Source organism: Corvus moneduloides, chromosome 17, assembly GCF_009650955.1.
Source record: "Corvus moneduloides isolate bCorMon1 chromosome 17, bCorMon1.pri, whole genome shotgun sequence".
NCBI classification, from domain to species: Eukaryota; Metazoa; Chordata; class Aves; order Passeriformes; family Corvidae; genus Corvus; species Corvus moneduloides.
In genome coordinates, this window is record NC_045492.1 from 4,874,752 (window position 1) to 4,898,181 (window position 23,430).

The 23,430-nt window shown below is 42.6% G+C and overlaps 1 long non-coding RNA gene across 8 annotated transcripts in view; it reads left to right on the forward strand.

Annotated features, from left to right (window-relative positions):
• Positions 1-23,430, forward strand: part of LOC116452392 — a 132,248-nt gene that overhangs the window by 27,064 nt on the left and 81,754 nt on the right. The window contains exons 12-14 of one of the 8 annotated variants that reach the window (XR_004243482.1): positions 1,379-1,494; positions 1,642-1,763; positions 1,927-2,099. The exons of 5 other annotated variants lie outside the window; for them this stretch is intronic. This is a non-coding gene — a long non-coding RNA (uncharacterized LOC116452392). Of the gene's footprint in view, positions 1-1,378; positions 1,495-1,638; positions 1,764-1,926; positions 2,100-23,430 lie in introns of all 8 variants that reach the window. 2 more of the 8 variants (XR_004243478.1, XR_004243479.1) reach the window with 2 other exon arrangements.

The following is a 23,430-nucleotide window of genomic DNA, read 5'->3' on the forward strand; positions in this document are numbered from 1 at the left end:
CTTTGTGCTCCTTGGGTAGCTCTTGCTTGCTTTTCCTGGGATAGGGCCCGAGTTGAGGCTGTTTCACTCTCCATACGCAGCCACTGAGGACAGAAGTTACACAAACTCTTTCGAAAACCATGTTTCTGTTTCAGCAAAGTCTTTCAAGTTCAGTCACTGAAACGTCCCCCACAATAATAAACCCCTGTTCATTCCTTTTGCCTTCTCACGTGTGTGTTTATTTCTGTTTGCTCCTTTCCTTCTCGCAGATGGCAGATAAATCTTGTCAGTGCTTTTTTGGCTTTGCAGCCTTTTCTCAATCATCTTTCCTTTTGTATCTCCAGCAATGTGCAAATCTGGTGGTTTGCTATTTCTGCTAAGCGTATTTCTTTTCCATGCAGTCTCATTGTCTCAGTCTTGTGCTTTTTTGCTGGGTGAAAGAAGAGACAAATTTCCAGTAGGCAAAAAATAAACCAGCCCCAGCTCATGAAAAAAAATGAACCCTTTTTAATCACTGCTATAAAATGTAATGGTTTGATGTGAGTTCCTTGTCAAGGTTGGAAGACTGACCAATAGGTCCTCGAGAAGCATCTTTTGATCTGTCTCCTGGATCAATTGGAATTTTATTGCACATGAGGAGAACAATACTGCATGAGCCCTTGAAATGGAGTGAGCACAGATGACATTTTTATTCATTCTCAGCCAGATTGCCTGGTATTGTGTCCCTTCTGTGAAAAATGACACTCTGGCACCAGGCCACTGACTGCAAAGCATCTTGGCATGGGCCTCCTGTTTGTCTCAGCCTGAGCTGAGCATCACCAGAGATGCCAGACTGCTGGCCACAAGCTGAGGGTGTTAAAGCACCATCTTTATCAGCATCTTGCTGCCATTTTTGGTGGGAAATACTTGAGGGAGGAGAGGTAGTTCCTGACTAGATATCTGGTGGCATCAGCAATGGTAGCTGGCTCTCCCCTTGGGACAAGCAGCAGCTCTCCTGGCTGGCAGTGATCGGCACATTTGTCACAGCCCTGCCAACCCTAAACGAATTAGTGCTCAGAGCTTCTGAGTCTGGGCTTCCCATCTCCTTTTCCTTTCCTTGTGTCTCAAGTGGAATGTTTGAAAGCCATCAAGTGATTAGGAAGACAAATCTGATTGACTTCCAGTGTCATCTGAGCTGTCATAGTTGCTGCAACATAGCCAAAACCTCATGGATTTCCCTCAGACTTTTCAGAGGCCAATCCCTCAGTTTGTCTGACTGGGACCTGTCGTGGAATGTCTGGGGACAGGTGACACTGAGCTGTGGGTTCTATTGTAGCAGGACACTTGGCCATCAAAACTTGGTGTATTAGAGGAATTCCCACTATTATAGAATAGTCCATATCATAAATCATTTCTTCAGTGTCCCTGTTGGGGATTTCTGCCTTCTGAGAAAGGAGAAAGTGGAGGAAGATTTTCTTCTTCCAAGCACAACAGTTTAACCCACCTGGACACACATTCCTGAGTAACCTGCTCCAGGTGAGCCTGCCTTGGCACAGGGGTTGGGCTGGCTGATCTCCAGAGGACCCTTCCAACCCTAACAATTCTGTGATTCTGTGAACTATTAATTTTGTAGGGTGCCCAGATTTTTATTCAATTTAAATGTTTTTTGTTCCATCCAAGTAGGACTGCGGTAAGGTGTGCAACAGCCACCACTGTGTGCTAGGAGACACTGGACTGGAATCTGGATGTGAATTTGTCCTGCCTGCTGGAACCAGGCTCCCTCTGTGCCTACTGCTGTGAAATAGGTATTTCCCTAACTAAATAGTTGCATTTTTGTGAAGGAAGGACAGTATCTTTGCCTTCAGCTCTGATGCAGTGTGACACGAACTGTAGGACCTGTCATCATTCATGAAGTCAGTTCTGTTTCAATGTTAATAAGTCCTTAATCAAGTCATTTGTTTCATCCAGGATGTCACATTTAGCAGGGAATTGTCAGATGCTTGAAAACTGGAATCATAGGAGCACTGTTTAATGCTAAGTGGTATCTGCATCATATCTGAAGCTGGAACATGCCAGGAAAACATCCTTCACATTCTGCACTAATATTTCCAAGCTTTCAGGACCAATCATGGGTTGGCTGGGTATGTACATTATTTCTCTCTGTTTATGTGTGGCATACTATGATATTCTATATTTAGTAACTCGTTCTCACATTGCTTATCTGTTCCTTATTTTCTTTGGCTGGTTCTTTCACTTTTTAAAATAATACTGTGCAGCATTGGACCAATCACTTGAAACCAAGATTGATGCTCTCAGTCCAACAGAAAATAATTGAAATTTAATACTGGTGCTCCTCATTCTAGTCTGTTTGTGATATGTAAGGAAAAAGAAGAGGCTTGAGCCAAGCAGCTGCTGGTGGGATTAAGTGGGAAGCTGTCCAGAGAGACCAGGTTTATGATTATCATCTCCTGTTCTTGATGTCGTCTTCAAGAGGAACAGAGCTAAGGGCTAAAATTGTATCTCTAATATCTAGTTCCTGTAAGCTTTTTCCACTTGAAAAGAAGAACAGGAAGTTATCGTGAACTCACGGCAAATATTGTCCCAATGCATTTTCCTTCTTTTATTTAAATTATTTTTAATATTGTGCCTGCTTCTGTCTGCAAATAGGTGCATTGACCGGTGTCAGTGGTAATAGGAAACACACCTGTAATATGCACCATCTGTTGCTACAAAGCAGCGTCATTATGTATAAAATATCTGCAAAGTGGAAGATTGAAAGTCATTTTTTTTGCCTTAGGGAACCGTTTGTATTGATATTTTAACTCTGCTCTACTGTTGTGTCCTTCTCGTGAGCCAGACCCCTTGTGGTAGTTCTGTGAAGACACAGAAGGAGTCCTGGTTGTATCTGTGGGGAAAACATTTTGGTTTGGGGTCTTCCCCAGTTTCTGTCCTGAAATGCTCAGTAAAGAATAGCTTAAAAAAAGAATCATAAAATACTACTTCAGATTTTATTTTGTGTTTCCACAGTTGTTCCTGGTTCCAATCAGTTGATCAAAAATACTGAATGTATTAAGGATCCATGTTTCTTCAAAAAAATGTTGTGTTCTCCTAAAAGCTCTTTTTCCCTATAAAATGTTCTATTTGAATTTAGTCCAAGTCATAATGAGTGCCGGAGCAATTAAAGTATCAGCCACTATAAGGAGTCTTGGGAGCACAGGAGACAGATAGGATCAGGGTTTAAGCTACTTAAATACTTTTTATGAGAAATAAAGATTTCACAAACCTCAGTTTTAAACAAAATAGTTGACATATGCTAAGCTCAAAGTACTAAACTTCTTCTCCTGCCCTCTCCCACTAAACAAATAACGATCTATGAAATATTTAAACTTTTTATCTGCAGCAAGAAAGAAAACACACTTTATTTCTATTTAAAAATTTTTGGCAGGTGCTCAGATATTTATGATAATGTGATCATAAAATGGCATGGCAAGGTTAGTGGGAAGGTGCAGTGGGAATTTTGAGTGTGACTTTGTAAAATGTCACATTTGTTAAATCATAGTCTGAGACTCAAATTGTAGCCAGGGTGTTTGTTCGTTTCCCTGTGTCCTAGTATAGTTCCTGTGCATTAGGAAACTCTTAAATCAACAAAGTGTTTGTGTGTAGGGCTGGATCATGCCTTCACATGCTGCAATCAGTTAAATTCCTTTGATTTAATTCTTGTAACCATTACCCTTAAAAAGAAAAAAGAAAGAAAAAGCCTTTTAAATATTTTTCATTAACACATACTATTAAGTGGGTAAGTGCCCTAAGTATATTTTAATTTAATTTAGATTTAACAGCAACATTTTTCCCATACTAATTAAATGCCAGTTTGTTATTAAGAAAATATTTATTGAAGTTGAACTTGGTGATAGATACATATCTATCACATCACTGTTAAACCTCATTAAATAGTGTTTTAATTGCAATTTGTTTTTAATTACCATTCATTAAGCATATTATTAAATCTAAATTGCATGCTTATGAAAGACGGGTTTGCCAATACAAGTGGCTGAGGCCCTTAACTACTGCCATGCTTTTAGGTTCCCATAATTTGAAGTGTGTAGGGTGAAAGTTTGATCTATTTATATTATTTCTATTATTATCTCCCTCGCCGCCTGTGTCTCCCATCTTTATTAACAGAATTAATAACATCTGAGGCAGTCAGGAGATATAAAAGGAAAATAAGAGTATGAAAAGTGGTGACAAAACAGGTCTTTGGACAAAGAAGCCGGAAGGAAACAACAGCAAAGAGGGAGCCCAGGTAGGGAAAACAGCAGTTAAACAGGGCACTGAAACCAATTATCTAAATTGGAAGAAGGAGAGGATGGGGACTGGGAGCCTGAAGGATACAGAGGGATGCTGTTAATGATTTGAATGTTAATGTGGCTTTTTCTCTTTGGCTGATCATGGGTAATGTGGCCAGGGTCAGTGTGAGACAGCCCAGCAGCTGTTCAGCAAAAAGATTTGCTGGTCCCAGTCTGGATCTGGCACAGCTGCCAGTGTGTGGGAAGGGCTGGTCATCAAGACCAGGACAGAGCATTCTGCTGGTGGCTGTACGGCATCAGTTCACAATCACTAGCTACAGAGAAAGCCCTTTCAATTTTTCCAAATTTTTACTCACAGGCAGTGCTGCCTCCCTTTAGAAGTGCCACTCAAATGAACAACCACATGGGATATGTGAATTTGCTTTTCTTGGACATGTTTGCCAGATTTCTTAGTAGTAGTCCGTGAATCTAAGGTAAGCTAAAAAAAATCCTGAGATAAGAGCTTTCTTTTCTGAGGATGTCACCTCTTTCAACAAAAAAGCCCCCACTGAGTTGGGTTTATAAAGGCTAGGTGGTTTTTTTAAATCTTAGAAGAGTCTTTTGGAGCCTTTCATCTAGGAATGACACTTGATTTTTGCCAACAGGGAAGAAAGGCTGGGAAGAAAGGTGTGAGGTTATTGTTCTGCTGGAGACCAGCTCAACATAACCAGTTAGCAAGCTGGGGAACCATTTCCAAAGGGAGATGGAGAGGCAGTACCAGACAAAAGGCATGGGGTGCAGTGTTGGCATCCTCAACTATGCCAGTGTCTGACCTTATCAGAACACTCAGGGGGCAATTAATGGGAATGGGGGCTGCTGAACAGTGCCATAGGGGTGAAAAGACATTTGTTCATGGAAACAGCAGAGGCAACCTGATGTATCACCAACTTTCCCATGGGCTGGATAAAGAAAGACAATAAAACTCTGCACATTGATGCTCTCTGGCTCTGGTTCTGCTTGCATTGAGGATGGTTTTGTGCCAGGTTATCTCCACTGACTCCAGTGGATTATCTCCAATTCACAGTGCAGTTTAAATCAGAGGCAGGACTCTTTTCTCCTCTCTCCAATTCATGAACCTCTTTCAAAACCTTCTGTACCAGATGTTACAACTGTAAGCAAATTATCCTGGCAAATCAAAGTATCTCCTCATGAGTCTGTGTCACAGTAGGCCCTGGTGCCTCTATCTGCCTCTGGATCTTTTGCTCATAAACCATTAGTTATAAGTTTTTTTTGGCAGATGAGTATCTTCCATGAAAAAGCCATTTCCATTCCAATGCAACAGTGCTTTTATATGGCCTGTTTCAGTCCCTGTTGCACAACCTTTTTGCACAATGATTCATTATTCTATCCTTCTTCTTGATTTGCTGAATCATGGGATGACACCTTGCCAGCTGCTTTGTATGCCAACAATAACTTGCTCGTGTTTCAGAGATAGAGAAGGCTGCACAAATCCCTGCAGCACAGGGAGCCTGGACATTTGGCTGAGGGAAGTTCCCAGCTCCACATGGATGGGGAAGTTACCTTTCAGCTCCTGCTCTCTTTGGATGGCTCTAGGGAGCTGCATATGGCCTTCACTTGTCCTTACAAAGCTGGAGAAGGCTGAGGTTCCTGTTCCCTCTAAACTGATGGCAATCAGCCTCTCCTGCACTGTGGCCCCTTAACTGAGAGGGCATAAATCAGTCCACGTCTCCATGGAGCACCATGTGCACTCACAGGCTTGCCTTAGCAGAAATGTGGAACAGTGGAGATGACTTCAAAATCACCCATAGAGATACACCAGGTGCCTCTGTGGGATTTCCTGACACTATCTCCAACATGTTGAAGTGAGGAGGCAGCTAAATTAATCCCTTTCCTACTGCAGTAGCTTCAAGAGCGTGCATCCCCCCACGTGTCCCTCCAGGGCTCCTGGGTACAGGGGTGCTGGGTTACAGCACAGCTGCTCGCTTTCCATAATTCAAGGCTTGGGTAATGATTTTTAGCTTCTATTTAAAAATTAATTTGCTTTTGTCAGTGATGCACAGGATCCTTGCAGAGGCAAATGATGCTTTCCCTTGGCCATTTTAAAGTTCTTTCTGATTTGTTTTTGCTAGGAGATTCTAACTGTAGCTATTTATTTGATCACAGAGAATTCAGAGTCCACTGGGTATATTCACAGCTGTTCTGAGAAAAGGGACAAGATTTTGGTCAGAAAGGAATATATTACACTGCTTGAAAACAGGATTTTTAAAGGAAATGCTCTTGTATTTTTAATATTTTTTTTATTTGAATGCTGTACGGTAATTCTCAGTGTACTTCAGTTTGTAGCACAGCGTAGTAATACAAACCTTATGCACTTCAGACAGTCATTTGAAAGGCCCTTGGTTTTGTTTTGAAAACAGTAAACCAATGAAAAAATCTAGATTAGGAAGGTGGTGTCCTGCTAGACCTTGAGGGTACATTTGCACATCTAATTTTTAAGTGCAATTATTACAAAAATTTCATATACAAAAGTATTCAGTATTTTTAGGTGTTCTAACCTCAGACTTCTATAAGACATGTTCCTCCCCCTGTGCTTATTGCATGAGAATCTGTCCATGTGCAGATAGGCTTTGATGTGAGATACAATAAAGATCACATTTTAAGAGCAATGTGTACATAATTGTCTGACGTATGGATGTATGGAAAAGGACAAGGGACTTAAGAGTTTTTATTAAGGGTCGTGGGTGTGGGAAACATTCTTCTGATGGATTCTATAAAATATTTGTACCTCTGCTTTGCTACTTCTCGTTCAATGCCTTCAGCCTCAAGCGTCCTGCATTATTATTCCAGGTATTTATGTGTTTATTAGCTTGTGTCTTTATTCCTTGTGTGTCACCTTCTTGCCTCCCTGCCTCCTCTCCTCCCCAAGTGATTCTGCAGGGCTGCCCTGCCACAGAAGTGGGTCAGCCCAGCTCCAAGGGCTGCAGAGTGGTTGGATGGGGATCCACCTAGCAACACCACCACACTAATGCTGCGTTGGGAAATTTGCCCTACAGGAGTTTGTCTTGATTAAAGGCTTCAGTCTGTCTTTGCAACACAAACATAGGAGCCCCCATGCTGTTCTCTGAAATTTACAGCGTATTTTCTTTTTACTCAAGCATATTGAAGCAGAACAGAAGAAAGGATCAAAGGTACCGTAATGTTTCTATAAACAAGTACTACTTAGTTTGGTTTTTTTTATCTTGGGTTTATTTTTTTACAAACAAATCTTCTAGGCACATTAGGCTCAGATTTCATTTTATTGCCAAATCACCAGCTGGCAACAAAATCACATATGTCTGTGTAAATACAGTGGATGAGAAGCTGAACAGGAGATTGGGAGATGATTCAAGCAGTCATATTGGCTTCTACACCTTAAAATTTGACTATTTTATCTGTCTATTCAGCAATGTCCTGTACAGACCCCATTTCAGCATGAAATACTAAAATCTCAGCTTGGGGTAATTCTGTCTGTGGTTTTCCTCTCTCCTAGTGAATTTACAGGAAAACAGATAATTCTCTGGGACTATAACTCAGAAATTCATTTTTTGTTTGCTCACCAAGTGGTGACTAATCCACTCCCTGTTACTCAAATATAGGTGTAACTCTTGTGATGACTGATATTATTATGAAGCATTTTCACTTTGAGGGCCAGATGATCCTTTGAAGGTAATGCAATTTTGCAATTTGCTTCAGGGCTCGACTGGTGCCTTTTGGGTACATTCGGATTCACTTGGCAATGAAACCTCAATATTGATTAATTTGTCATTAAGGTCAGCGTTGCTATACAGCCCTTCTTTATTTGTAGTTAGACAATGGCATAGTCACTTCAATTTGTAAATTCAGTTTCTTCATGCACCCCATAATTCCCAGGGAAAAAAAGCCTGACCATTATTAGGCAAACATATAAAAAAGTAATCATCATTTTGCTTCTAAAAGCAGATGAACTAGAGCATCTTTTCAGACCTGGGGTATGAGACAGAGTTTTCCCCATGCAGTCATTAACAATGGGTTTGTTTTGGCTAAAATGATGCTCCTTTTGGGTCCCAGCTAAAAGAATATTTGAGTCTCATCAAGAGAAGATGTTCCTTGACAGAGCTGGGTAACAGGACTCCCTTTGTCAGACCAGTGGCACAGAAACACTCAGCAGCTCTCAAGGATCTGTTTGAAGTGGCGATCTTGCCCTCAGTCAATAAACTCTAAAAGAGCTTAATTAATGAGCAGGGAATGAGCTCCATTATCTGGGAGGTGGAGGACAGAAATTAAAGGGGTTAAGCAGTAAACTGGCTTTGTTTCTTGCTAAAACTTTTAAGTCTTTGTCTTTTCTCTAACATCCTTCTCTTAGGAGATTTTGATCCCAACTGACTTCTGGAAGTCTCAGCCTTACTACAAGTTGAGCTTTTTCTGTCCAGGGCTCCTAGTCTGATCTTTTTTTCCCACTGTTTCCCTTTAGTTTGTAATACAACCTGGGCTGTAACGTGTGGGAAAGGGGCTCCAGTTTTGGAAATATCAGTGCATACCCACTAGCTGATGCTTTTCCCAAACTGGCCAGAATAGAAAATACTTCCTGCCCCATTCAGAATCATCTGCATAGAAAGATAAAATGGGAGTTAACAAGGGTCAGGTTTACAACAGGGAAAGAAGGCTGCTAATGACCATTATCTATGCCACAGGTTTAACTTCATTACTTTTGCATTAAGTTCTTAATGCCCAAAGCAATAAGCAAACTGAGTCCTGTTGAACTGTAGTAACCCAATCTTTTCTCTAAATGAAATAGAGGGGAAAGCAGAGTCATTTGACATGGCCTTTATTTTGTCTTCTCTTTCCCCATCCCCCAGTCACATATTAGGCCTGTTGTGAGTTTCCCTTCCTTCTCACAGCCTTTTTCTTTTATCTCTTTCCTTTCTTCTGGAGGTTTTCTGAGTGTCCAAAGTGGTATTTGGTGCAGGATTTGATGAGAGGGTTTAGGCCTTCCATAAAGTGGATCTGGGGTTTGTCACATGGAGAAGTCTCTCTTGATAATCTTTTGAAGTACAGAATTATGCAAACCATGTCCAAAATAAAAAGCTTTTAATTTCACAGTTAAGACAAACTTGAGCTGGCCATGACATTGTGGGTCCCAATGAGTCAGATCTAGGAGAGAACACTTGCTGGGTGTTTTGAAGCATCATCCCACTTTTGCATCACAAGGGCATTACTAGATGATTATATCCCAATGTGACTGGTTAGCACATACCAGCCTGGACTCCAAACATTAGTTCATGTTCTGCCCATTCTCCAGTTGCAACCCTTGATGACAATGATGAAGTGCTCAAGGCCAGGCTGGATGGAGCTCTGAGCAACTTGGTCTAGTGGAAGGTGTCCCTGCCCACGGCAGGGGGGCTGAAACTGGATGATATTTAAGGTTCCTTCCAATCCAAGCCGTTCTATGATTCCATGATTTATGGTTCTGAAGTTGCACCACCAAATGTGTGAACAGTTTAGGCTTAGTGAGCAAAGAACAAACACCAGCAGAGAATTAAATATAATTCATGATTCCGAATGAGATCAGCATTTCGGTCATTTCAGTTAATTTCCTACTCACCCTCAAATTTGACAAATAAAAAATAATGAATTTTCCTCTTCTGGTGTGACCTGCAGACTTTTGCTCCATAGCTGGGGAAGGAAATGCATTGAGTAAGAAGAGGGAGCAAGACTGAATTTCGTAAAATGTGAGATTCCCAGGCCAACAGCCTTAGCTTTTGGCAAAGGATTAAATCAACAGAGCATCTTTTTAAGGTTCCCCAGCAGAATGAGATAGAGCAAACCAGTGCTGGCAGGTAACTGGTGCAGCTGCCCAGTGTGCAGGGAATGTACTACTGCTCCTAGAAAGAGGATCCCAAAGTGACAGGTGCCTGAGAAAAAGCCACACTAGATTAGATAGATAGAAGAAAATAATATAAACTATGGAGAGTTCAGCAATGAATGTGAACACCTACATAAAACCCCTATCAGGAATGCAAGGTAATACCTTACCCTAATTCAGTATTATGTGGTAACCTCCATATGAGAACCTTGCACTCTGAGGAGTAAGTGCTGAAGGCTGAACATTTATCTTATGAGTTGTTCCCTGTTTAGAACAGTTGTTCCCTGTTTAGTTGCCAGATATTTGGGACTCTGAGAAAAGTGTCCTTCTGTAATAACGTTTCCCTGCCATGCAGTACAAAGGGGTTTCGTTTCCTTGCCCCTTTCTGTCTTGGAAAGGACATATCAATGTGTTTTTTCTGTAGCCAGGGAACTGTGGCTACAGTGAGGCCCAAGATATTACAGCTAGGCTTGATATATCAGTCTGACAGCCATCATCTTTTTTAAGTGGTGTCTCCTCTCCACAGACCCGTCTGCTTCCTGGGTGCTTGACTTGACTCTATAACTGCTTTTTTTGGCTTTTACTGGGTACAGGTTCTCCTTTAAATCAACAGCTTCATCACTCCTTCTCCTAAATGAGATGTTCCTTGTACTTTTAAAATGAGACAGTTGGACTGCAAGACATGTCAATTCAAGCTGCTGGGAATGCCAGAGGTAGGAAGGAGTGAATGGTGGATACCTCAGGTGTGTGTAAATGGGAGCAAATGAAATGGTCTCTGTTGTGTCTTTGATACTGACTTGCAAAGCTTTGCCTCCCTTTGATGGGAGGGGAAGGGAATGAACTTCATCCCTGCACTGGGATATCAAACTCCAATGTCTCCCACTCGGATAAGTTTCTGGCTTCTCCTGCTTCTCATTTTTTTCATATTATTTCTGATCGTAGTCTCCTTTTAGACATGGGAAACAACTTTGTTGGATGCCAAATTGTGTATCTACTCACTAAATGTCTGTTATTTTGAACAAACAAGCTGCTATAATTCTGAAGTTCAAGGTGAAGAGGGCTTAGGGAGAAGCAAAACTATTTTCTAGGTGCGCAGAGCAGATCAAGAGCCCCTGTGCAGTGAACTATATCTGATTCAACACAGCCCGCAAAATTAAATCTTGTTCAGCTTAAGCATTTAATTACTGCAGATGTTCAGGAGGTACTCTGTGAAGCATCACCTACTGGGGCCCTTTGGACAGATGCTGTTTGCTTTGACACTCCCATCTGTCACTTTCAAATAATCACTGAAGCTTCAACTGGCATAACCCTGCAGGGCTGGCATCAAGGCATGGCACGGAAGAGGTTAAAAATGAGGCCAAGGTCACGGCATTCCATGCGTGGTAGAAGGTCAGTGGATGATGCTTCCCAGTTCCTGCTCTCCAGGATTTTCAGCAGAGAGCACTGTCTGTAGCATTACACAAGGACTTGAGTTTTGTTTCCTGGAGGATCTTTTAACACCAATGGTATCATCCCCTTGGCTTGTTAGACCCTTACATCCAGAGTGTACTTCGGAGATGAGCAAGATACAGCAGCAAATAATGGGTATGGCCTAAGCCAAATGAAAAACTTGGTTGTTTTATATCAACAGAGATTTGGGACACCATTGGGACCAGCCAAAAGTTATTAACTGGCCTCAGAGAATTATAGTGCCTTTGGAAGGCTTATTAGATTTCTGCAATTTGTCAGTGTAGATCAGTTATTTGACCAGTGCCATCTCTCCTCTTGGCTATTGGGTTGTGGCATCTGCAGCTTTTGGCAGGTTGTTCATAAACAAGTCCCAGTCACGTTTGGTCAGTGAGATGTTTTCACTGAGTTGCCCATAACGGTGTCAGACAGCTGAGAGCTTTTCAGGGCACCAAGTTTATATCATTACTAGTTTAGATAGTTTGGTATTGCTGCCTGTAACAAGAGTGATTGACTCATAATTAATTGTACTTATGGTTGTTGCATTGTTGCCAAGACTGTGTTTGTAGAGCTTTTCCCCAGCCTGGTGACTTCTCTGCCACCTTGACACATTTACAGCAGGGATATTTAGCATTCTAAAAGGGTTTAGAAACGACCTCTCATGAGGGAGACCTTGAGGTTAGATTTTCTTTTCATTCTGCACCTCACAAATAACCAGTTTTTGTATTAGTCACCCTGGTTTCCAGCAGGATGGGAGGGAATGACAGCTAATAAGCCATCTTGCTGCTTTATCCAGGTCACCAAGCAGGAAACATTCAGGACACCTTTTATTTTTTTCTTTAATTGTCAGTGACTTGGTTATAGGTAAATGTATCTTTTCCACTCCTCATTTTCTTCTAAGATCTAGGCCTTATCTAAGTAGATTATAAACATTGATTTAAACATTCAGTCATGCAAATATTTCTACAAGGTTCAGTAATAGCAGCTAGGTCAAATTAGTGCTCATAAACAACTAATTCTATTTCCTCTTGTTTATTACCCAGGCTTTTGGCATTGTTGTATAGTTAATTTAATAATTTCTTCTTCTCACCCCCTCTTTGCATTCAGTGCCTTCCTGACCATAGTCTCCAATGGAAATCCACCAAGGGCAGGGTTTACTGATGCAGCAGTTTGTGGACAGTGGTTGGGTGCTCTCCTCAGCTCCCTGAGCTCCTTCTGAGTGAGACCTGAGCATTGCAGCACCAGGAGCTGTTTCCACCTCTGCTATTCCCCTCCTGCATCCAAACTGAGAGCTGAGGGATGGAGGTCAAGGGCTCTGTTTTTGTCCTGTAACGTAGAATCCTGTCTCTGTCTCTTTTCTGTTCTCCAGAACTGACAGACTATTGTCATTTTTTGTCATTTTTTTGGTCCTTATCCCTGATTGAAAAGGATGTCTGACTTCAAGGGATGTGCTTTGTGTCAGGAGCTCAATTAGGCTTGTTCACTGTCCCTTCTGGAGCTTCTTTTTTTTTAGTATCCCTTTTTTATGCTCCCAGGTCTGATTTCTGTTACTGCTTATCTTTTATATAGATTTTGTTCCCTTCTTCATCTGAAGGAAAATGGTTTTTTTCCTATTAAGTGGTAGCTGCTGCTGCTCCTCATCCCAGGATTTAAATAACTAGCATTTTTTCCCTGTTTTGCCAGCACTAAATTCACACGATATAACAGAAAACCAAGCCATACACTGTCAAACAGAGACACTCCCACAGCGTGGTGACCCTCTTTCTGTCACCTGCCACATTTTTCATGCTCAACCTACAGCTGTGAAACTGTTTTTCCCTCTTCTCTTTGAACAACAAAGTCCAAAGAACACTCCTCAGTTTGATGCCTGTCACAATTTGCAGAACATCCTCGGACAGAAATGATATTGCTAATAGTGAGGGAAGAGTTGTTCTGAAAGCAGCAGCAGCAGCAGCTTTTCATTGCCAACTCTTCCAGTGGGTCTGAGCTAATAAGAGCCATGCTGCAAATGTTATTTAATTTGTATGGGCCTGGTCCAGAGCCTTCCTCTTGACTTCAGGGCCATTGGATCAGGCTGCATGGTAGCTACAGCTTTGCCTTGTGACTCAGTATCACTGCCTTGGAACGGTCTCTGCCAAATCAGTCAGTTTTTCCATTAAAACCTTCTCCAAGGAGAAAAGTGAGTGTTCAGCTAGCTGTCTGCTAACAGAAAAGCCTGATTTTTCACTTGTGTATTTTTCCTAAATAACTTTCTCCTCCTCAATGAGAAACTTCTGGGCTTCAGGTGGGACAATTCTCTGAGTGTCTCATAGATATCTGAGAATGTCTGCCTGAATCTTTACTAGCTTGTTTGAATGTTCCTTTTTGCTTTCAATACATTTCTATATTATTACCTGAGAGGAAACTAATTTTTTAGGAGTAAAATGTGCAGACCATATTTCCAGTTAATCTTCTGTGACAGTAGTTGCTGTTGTGTGACTAACTGACCTGTGACTAAATAACTACAATAATAAAATAATTTTAGCCTAACACCATAAAAAAGAAAACTAAAACTATGACTCTGTAAAGTAGTATTTTTTATGAGCTGAGCATATACTCCATTAGGGAAAAGGAGACTGTTTGCATTACCCAGCTGCCTCTTTCCATGTAGGTGAATTCCAAATATGGCTGGTTTAGGCTTGTATTTTTACTGTTGTTTGGCTTTTTCTTTTTTTTCCCTGAGGGAGAACTAGACCTGAGTTTTGAGTTGGATTTGTGTTTTATTTCAGTTGTTTTGTTTCTGGAAATTATAAAGAATGTGAAGTTAATCTGCCCAAATAACACACCTACTGCTCCTCTGACTCAGTTCTTTACCTGCTCTGGAAATTTAGTTGTTGCTTTATCCATCCTCCACTCAAGGCAGTTCATCCCCAGGAAGAAAGGGAATTCATTTCTCCATATGCAGATCAGCACGTTGGTCACAGTTTCTTTCCCGCCTCTTGCTTTTTAACAAGCTGGGAGATGTGCAGAGCTATAGAAGGGCTTCAGCCAGATGGAGAAAATGTGGTTATGGACATGGGAGCAGTGACTGGAGATACAGAAATGCGTAGAGAAGCTGTAGAGGAAGGTAACTGCTCCTAGAGATTCTTGAGTTCTCTGATATCCATCTGACTATCCCTGCCTAATGACAGGGAAGGATAAACACAGGCAATTATATAAATGGGACATACCTTCACTGTCTTCATGGGAATCATGAAGCTCCCTAAGAATGCAAAATTTCACTTCTGAGATAGAGCCGGGTTTTTGAACAGAGAAAAGATGAGATGGAGGGACTGAAGTCTCAGAGCACAGCACATTGAAGTCAGGACATGACTGGAACAAATTTCCCACAGCGCCATGCTCAGAAGAAGAGAAAAGAAGTAAACAAAAAACTATTGGCAGTTTGCAATTTTGCTGCTGTCTGTTCCTCGTGTTGGTTTTCTTCATCTCTGTTCTAGGAATTCTATAGTAGTGCTATGAAGAATAATCAATTAATGCTTAGAAAGCAATTATAATGATTCCCAGTTTACACATGAATAAACAGAATGCAGCTTAGGTGACTGAGTCACAATCGGTTTTGGAGTCTGATAGGGCACGGGCAGCAACAAAGAGCCAGCTCAGCACTTGTGCTCTAATTGCTATTTTGCCAGAAAAGTTGGGGCTGGAGATCAAACAGACAGAAATGAGTTGTAAAACTCCCTGAATGTAAATGGTTGTGCACTGTTTAAAAAAAAAAAAAATTAAAAGAAAAGAAAAATCACTACACGCTGTAATGATTTCATAACTGCTACATAGCTAAGACAAGACTTGCCTGAGGTCTCACAGGATGACCATGGGTCATACCAAGGACAGGATACAGATGTGACTCTAGTGCTGTGTTTAAGCACAAGACCTTCTTTTTGTCTTCTAAAAATTTGGTATTTGATTGTAGAGTCCCTTATCATACAAGCCCAAATGTGATACTTTCCTATGTGTTCAGCCTGAAACACAGTTAATATAGAAAGATCCTTTTTATGTGCATCATAGCTCATGATGTCTTGCTTTTATTGGCAGGTTCACAGCTTTAGCTCAGACGTGTGGCCTGGTGCAGGGATTGCTCACTGATGTTACTCACATTTCTGTGTGTGTGCACTGAGCCACTGCCTGTGGTACTGTGTGTTCAGACAGCAGAGGAGGTATTATGAGGATCATTCTTTTCTCTTCCAGGCATGAAGGTGTTACCATGATGTAAAACCAGGTCATGGTGAAGTTCCCCTTCACATCTGGGGATGTATTTTGTTACTTGAAAACCCACAGAGCCCATGTAACTGCAGAAGAACAAGCACAAGCCTTGCTATCCTACTTCATACACTATCAGCCAAACGAGCAAGCCAGCTTTGAGTCCTCCAGGGTCATTTTATTTTTAGGGCTGTTGCCTCAAGCAGGAAGAAAACAGCTTGATCTGTAGGCTCTGCTTTGAGCTTCCAGTGCTGGCAGCAAAAAGCAAGTTCTTTTGACATACAGGCTGAGTTGAACCAGTGGAACAATCTGTATGGGCCAGATTTTGAGTATCAACACTTACCGTATTTTGAGTGTTCCCGTTCTGAGGCACAGCACATCTCCTTGTCTGTCACAGCGCTGATTTACTTTTGATCTCTTCAGCCTATAGTTGGCATTCCAGCTGTTTTTCTGCCTCTTTAATGGCAGGCTTTTTCTCCCCATGCTTTTTCAGGTTTTTCATTTTTCCTTGTTTGTCTGAAATCCATCTTGGAGACACTTGCTGCCCTGTTCTCTGATCAGTTTTGAGCCTCTGCCAGCTGCTGCTTCTGCTGCCAGTGGATGAAACAACTGAGTCACCACTTTGTGAATTTTGCATTTGCCTGTGTGGTGGCAGAGCCAAGGCCATCATGAGCATATCAAGGAACCACAACAAAGGCCCAAAATACAAACACTGGGACTTAACCTCAAAGCCTGTGCTGGAGCCCGATGAGGTGACAGCCAGCAAGATTCATACCGAGGGACCTCAAAGCCTTACCAACCTCAGTCCTACTTTAACCACATCAGAGGCATGCACCTCACGCAGCTCTGGATCAGGGGAGGGGGTGTAAGGGAAAGGTAGAAGTGACCAAAGGACTGTTTTCCTCTTTCCACAGTGAATTTATCACAGCAGATGAAAAAAAAAAAAAAAAAAATTCTTGGGGTTATCGAACTCAGCAAAGCTGCAGTGGAAGAGAGCAGCACTAAGTGCACAAGGGAAGGCAGACTGGCTCCTTCCCTAAATCATCTTGTGTGTCTTTGAGCCAAAATGCTTCTTTTGCCTTGTTTCAGCAGGTCAGGGTGGTTGGCAGCTCATTCCCCACACGGGCACCATTTCCCTGCAGCAATGGCAGTGTCACCACCGCGCTCCTGAGCCTTGGCTTTGGCCTGTACCTGCTCTCATGGAATTGTCCCAGCACTGACATGCTGTCAGTGACTATATTTCCCTGTTTCTCATGCTTTCTAAACATCCTGCTTTTTAGCCTAAGAAACTTTGTATTAGGAAAAAAAACTGTCTCTGGTTGATCAGAAGGACCACTGTGTTTGGGCTTTTCGCACCTCTGTCTTTGGGACAAGAGCTTGCCAAAAGGTTGTTTATACCCTGTGTGGTGATTAGCTAAATACCAGGTGATCACCAGCATGGGTATGCTGATGCTGGTGTAAGTTTTGCTGCTTAATTTTAGCTTGATCAGGGTCATCCCTATGCTGCCAGCAGAGGCATGGGGGCATTTAATACAACTTGAGCATCAGGGCTCTGTGGCTAGCTCCAGGTTTGTTTGGCTACCTCCAGATTTGTTCACTTTGGCTGATGGCATGGGGGTTTTTTTAGGGATAGACAGCAGAAAGGCTGAAATGCACTCATCCACTCCTCAGGCAGAGGACAGGACTGTATCAGTGTGTCTTTTAAAATATCCTGGCCTGTTTGGTTTGTAATAGCCTTGTAGTAAAAAGATTTTTCATTCTTGGCCCTGATGCAAAAGGGAAATGGGTTCCTATTTGCATTGTCCCCACAGTGTTTGTGTAATTAATGTATGTGGGGGTTCTTCCTCCCCCACACTCTCCCAAGGTAAAAAATGACCTTGTCAAAACTTAGATTACAAAATCTTAGTTACTAAGCAATGGGTAGGGCCCCACTGGGATGGCATCCCGGCTCCTGAAATGGTATGTATAGTAAAAACTAATAAAAATGGTGTCAGAGGCTCTCAGGCTTCCAAGTCCCCTGCTGTGTGACCCCCTGATCCCAATTTATTAGCTAAACCCAGGGAAGCAGACAAACCTTTCTGGCTCCAGACTGTAGGCTCCAAGAAATCAAATAATGTGAGCTCCAGAGCGGTGGCTCCAGAGCAGGAGGGAAGGAAATCCTCATGGAAAACAGAGGGCTGAGTGTAGGGCTGAAGGGAGCTGCTGACAGGAGCCATCTGAGCAGGATAGGAAAGGGAAACTTGCTCTGTGATATCTTCGTACCTCGACGTTCAGATGCTTTAAACATGTCAGAGAGGAAGTGCAGGGAGGGGGTGGGGAGAGAGGGGCTTGTAAGGAGGCAACCAGCCAAAGTTGTTTCCTTTCATGTGTTAGTAGTGCCTTTGCTCCGAGATCACCTTGTGCTGGTGACGGAGGATTTAGCAGCTGGGGGTGGCAGATGGAGTGGCAAAGAATGTGCCCTGTGGGTCAGAGGGGGATGTGCCTTCCCCCTTCCTGCTCCCCAACTGCAAGAATTTTCTCTTGAAAGCAATAAAGGTGGTGCAGCTCATCATGTTGCTGCTACCCCCCTGGATTTCCTCTTTGGTGTGTGATACACATAGCAATTAAACATGTTGCAGAGGGGGAGTGGGATATTTTTTTCCTTCTTTTTTTTTTCCTCCTGAAGAGCTGCCAAAGCAAAGTGATATTGATGAGGATGGCTCGCTTCGATTAGCGGAGGCTGGCTATGGAACAGCCACCTCCAGCCTGTTTCCCTCCCCCTCTTCTCCCTTGGACAAGAAACTTCAGTATTTTCTCAGCTTTCAGTTGTCTGTCTGTTCTGCACCTCTAATCTATGCCCAAATCGAGCTTAAGTAGGGGTAAGAAGCGTAACAATAACTCTCCTTGTTTCATGCCAGCCATTGCGTTTGGAGTGCTTTGGCTTCCCAAGGGTGATGTTATCAGGAGAAGGCATTGCGCTTTCGTAAAAAGGCATGATTATGCAGTAAACCAGCTAATGATGGAAGTGAAGGGATGAAGACCATGTGGAGGGTGAGCTATGGCAGCAGAGCAGGCCTGTCCCACTTGCCAACTCTTTATTCAGGTCTAATTTGCTGTTTGGAAATGGATTCTGGGGTTCCTGAGCAGAGACTGGCCCACTGTTTCTCCTACTCAGTGACCTAAATGTTTGTGCCCAAGAGCAGACAAAAAGACAGGCCCATGGCTTTATCTGTCTTCATGACTTCTGGCTTGCACAAAAAGGGGTTGTGGTTTTATTCCTGCTTACCTGGAGGTGTCTTGGAGAAATACTTTCTGATGTAAAGCCAGGACAGATAACAAATTTGGGGGCTGGAAAAACATGTGTGTACAGGCAGCTTTTCTCCTTCAATGCTACAAGGAAACAAGGCTGCAGCTCTCTAAATCTGGGGTTTCCTGGCTCTGTGTCATTTCTTTTTAAGTCACTGCCAAGGTGATCAGTTTAAACACCCACATCATTTGCGTTTTTCATTGTCAAACACAAGAATTTTTGGAGCGTTGTCTAAAGGAAAAAAATATAACACGCTCTTCCTCTCTCACTCCTTAGCTGTGATCAGTGCGAGTCTGAGAGCAAGCAGAGGTCCTTGGTAGAGTGTCAAGAAATGCTTTCTCCCCTGGATACACACCACAGCCTAAAGCTGTCTCCAGGCTTGGCTCAGGTTTTGCTGCTGATACATAAAGGAACCTGAAATGTCCTTGGTGATCTGGAGCTTCGTGTTTGCCTCTCTGCTGTGCAGTGAAATAGGTGGGATCGTCTTGAGGGAAAGCTGGGTGGTGAAGGGTCTGCTTCCCCAGGAGCAGAGCCTGGGATAAAGAGGATCATGGCTGGAAATGATGTTGCACCTGCACTTCCTAGGACTGGGGCTTTCCACTCCTCCCAGTGAGGCTATGGCCCTGGACGGTGTACTTCATACATCCATGTGCTGTGTCCATGTGACTGAAAATAGAGGAGGAAGCACAGTCCCAAACAGGTTGGCTTCCCTCCTGCACACGCTTCAGTAGGAAGCAGCCTCAAACCTGAACTAGTAAGAGTCACCCTGCTTTAGGGCTTGTGTTGGTGATGGTGTGAGACATCATCTGGCTGCTGGTATGGGGGCAGTTGTACAGTGCAGCCATGTCCTTCAAGTGCTTCCTGAGGTTTGGGAAGGGGAAGGTAGCCCCTTTGGATGAGTGCTAATGTGCAGTTTGGTTGTGTGGATACTCAGTATCCACAATTTAAGGGCAGCAGACCTTTTGCCTGCCTCACTTGTGTGCTGAATCAGCCCAGAGGTGGAGAGGCTAAATTCTCCATAATGTGGATCCCCTGTAACCTCGGGCAAGTTGCCTTCACTGCACAGCCCTCACCATTTGTGGCTGAGCTATCACTTTTCTCAAGATAAGCTGGAATTGTGTGTGTTGTTGGATGACTTTTATCTTGCCATCACAGCCAGTGTGCACTTTCACTGTAAAAGGAACTGCTTTGCTTTATGACTTGCATGTGAGGGGGGATTATTTTGCAAGAGGTCACGGGAGAGTGAGAGAGTTATGATCAAGTTGTGCCCTCTGGAATATGCTGTGGGATGAAGATTTGGAGAGTGATATTTTCACTTTTCTTCCTTTCCCTTTTTTGATGTTGATTCAGAGCAGAAATGACCTTGGTCATTTTGTGTCAGCAAAGATGCCGAGCAGATCTGAAACAAAAGGAGAAAAGCAAGTCACTGTTTCAATTGCATTTGTGGTTCAGTTGAATGAAAGCCCAGTGTTGCCAACTCATGATTTGATCATCAGTGCTGCAATGCATAGTCCTTTCCTATAGCTCCAGGTCTTGAGTTACAGAAGGTCTTAAAATACACTCTACTCACCACCACCCCCCCTTTCCCTATAGGTTTCATGATTTCAAAGAAAATATGGGAAACATGACCTCAGTGCACCCTCAGGACTGAGGTGGTGGAAGGCAATGGATTAAAACTGGCTCAAACTGTGAAGTGAAGAGATGGTGATACACAGTTCATATAAAAAGATTTTTAAAAAAAGTGATTTCACTACTGCTGTGTCAAACTTTGAGCAATACAAGAGAAGTTCCTGGATTTGGGATCTGAAAAGGAGCTTCAAGTCATCCATTTGTAGCTTCATGGATTGTGCTAAGTGGGTGGGAGCTGAGTTTGCAGAAGTGTCATGGGATCTGCATGGCAGATGTGAAGGCAAGAGAGCAGCTTTGGTGAATTTTTACCAGCACTGTGGTCTTGGCCACATTTGTATAAATCCAGAGGAATACAGTTGTCTTGTGTAAACCAATGATTTCTTACTATTACCAAATCAAAACATGTGAAACGAGATCATCTTGTGTCTGCCTCTTACTTAAAGTGACAATAAGAATTTTGGGTTTTCTCTCTTTTTTTCCTAATTTCTTTTTGATTAAGGGTGGAAAAACCTTTTAAGTCTCTGTGCATAGTGGGACACTGAATTGTCCTTGCTGACACCAAAACTGGTCTGTACATAAACGAAGGGAATACTTTGCTTGATACTGTCAGCACTGTTGGATATTTGTGAGCAGGGTGAACATCCCCACATAGGAAATGCGTTAATTGGTCATCAGTTACTGCTTTAGGAGATCTGAAAGTTGCACATGGATTTGGAACTACAGCAAATGCTGTAGTCAGTCCTACAAAGCCAAGGAACAAACTAATACTCCAGTGGGAATGAAAAATCTCCTACTCCCATTCCTGACCTTGAGAACAGGTTTGGGAGCAGGAAAGGTGTTTTGTCTCTTCCTTGTATGTCAGTTGGTGCAGTAAAGAGATTTCCTTGGGAAGGAAAAAGATGTATTCTGTAGTCAGTAAGTTATGGGCTGGTTTCTGGAGGGCAGTGAAGGGCAAGGTTGGGTTAGACTCTATCAGGGATACTTGCCAGGGTACATTTACTGACAGTGATTGGGGCTGTCAATGAGAATGACACTGGGGAGCACCCACCAGTACGTTTAAAACATGCTCTGTGAATTCAGATGTGAAGGAGGCCAGAGAAGATGTAAAAGACTTGGGAGGGATGTGGGAGCTCCTCCTTAAGGTGGGATTTTTGGATGCAATGACCTGTTTCTGTCAGGCTGTGTTTAAGTAGATAGGTTAATAACTGTTTTGGTTTTTACCATTAATCCTGCCTTTGGTTAGTGCTTATGTTTACCATAGAGTGACCAAAGGACTGGTCAGAGGTGAATTTAGCAAAGAAAAATAATAATTCAGTGAATCCACCCTAATTTCAGTGTAACCTGACAGATTTTGCAGGAATGTTGTTGCCACTACACAGCCAAGGTAGGGTTGATCCCTCCTGCCAGTGTGTGAGACAATGATTTGGGGTATGCAAGCAAGCGGGCGTGATGCTCCTGTGATGGGACTGGCTCTCAAATGCTGCTGAGTTTCTGGGAGCACTGCAGAGCACATCCTGCCTCATGGATGCCAAATACCCTCTTTTGCTCTACCCTGTGCTGGGAGTTTGTTTCTGCTGCATTTTTAGTTTTAAATATAAATTTCTCTGTTTTAAGAGAGAACAGCTGTCTTGGCTTAGTTGGCCAGGTTTTCTTATACTGAGCCTAATTTACAAGATAAGGAATCCCTGGTCTGTGCAGTTCCCTCTAGTTCAAACATAAGGGATAAAGCCAAAAGGCAAAGCTGAGCTTGGGGAAGACAGAAAAACAGTTTTGATGCCATCGTGTTATCTCCACAAACGTTGCACTTCATAGTCCCAGTCAGAACCCACCACCTTCCTAAAGGGAGTGTGTCTGAGAGGCAGAGAGCTGGAAAGATGAGAGGAGCAGAAAAGCCCAAAACAGGGCAAGAACAAATACTGGTTTTTTAAAGCCTGAAGGGGATGGAGCATGTAGTGGTCAGGTTATCAAGCCTTGGATCTATAAATAAAGGTACCATGTTTATTCCCTTTGGGGCCACATTGTCAGAGAGACTTTCCACCCCCCCTGCCTTGTCAGCCAGAGGAGATAGACATAGTTTGTCTGGGAACAAAGTATGTGCCCCTTTCCCAGGGTCTGACACAGCTGTGGGGATGTGGGTATGACAGGGAAAGGTGCACTTCAAATAGACCTTTTCAGGCAGTGAACTCATTGTCACTTCAAAGAATCAGATGATTTACTGTGTCTGTTTATGGGCAAAATGTAACATCTTTATCTTTCTGTGGTGTGCTTAGGAGAGACATAACAGCCTGGTCATGTGCTGGAAAGAAATGACTCATTTCATATTGGGTCTAAATGAAACTAATGTATTACTCATTTTTATGCAACTCTATTAAATTGTACTTATTTAAAGGGGGGGGAGGGGGGAGGGAGGGTGAAGGAAGGACTACTACCTAAAGTCTAACCAAGATGTACTAGAAAATTAATTTAGAAATATGGTTGACCTCAGCTTCCTCATAATGAAAATCTGCTGACAAATCTTGTGATTTTGTTACTCTTTTTAAAGCAGCCCTTGGGATTGCTGGTAGTTCAGGTGTCAGGACCAGTTACTCATTCAGATCCTGGCTGGATGATTTTTCCATTGTTCTTCCAAAGAAAGACTTCATGTTCAGTCATCCTTTGGGCTTTCTGCACTGCCTGTTGCTAGAGGA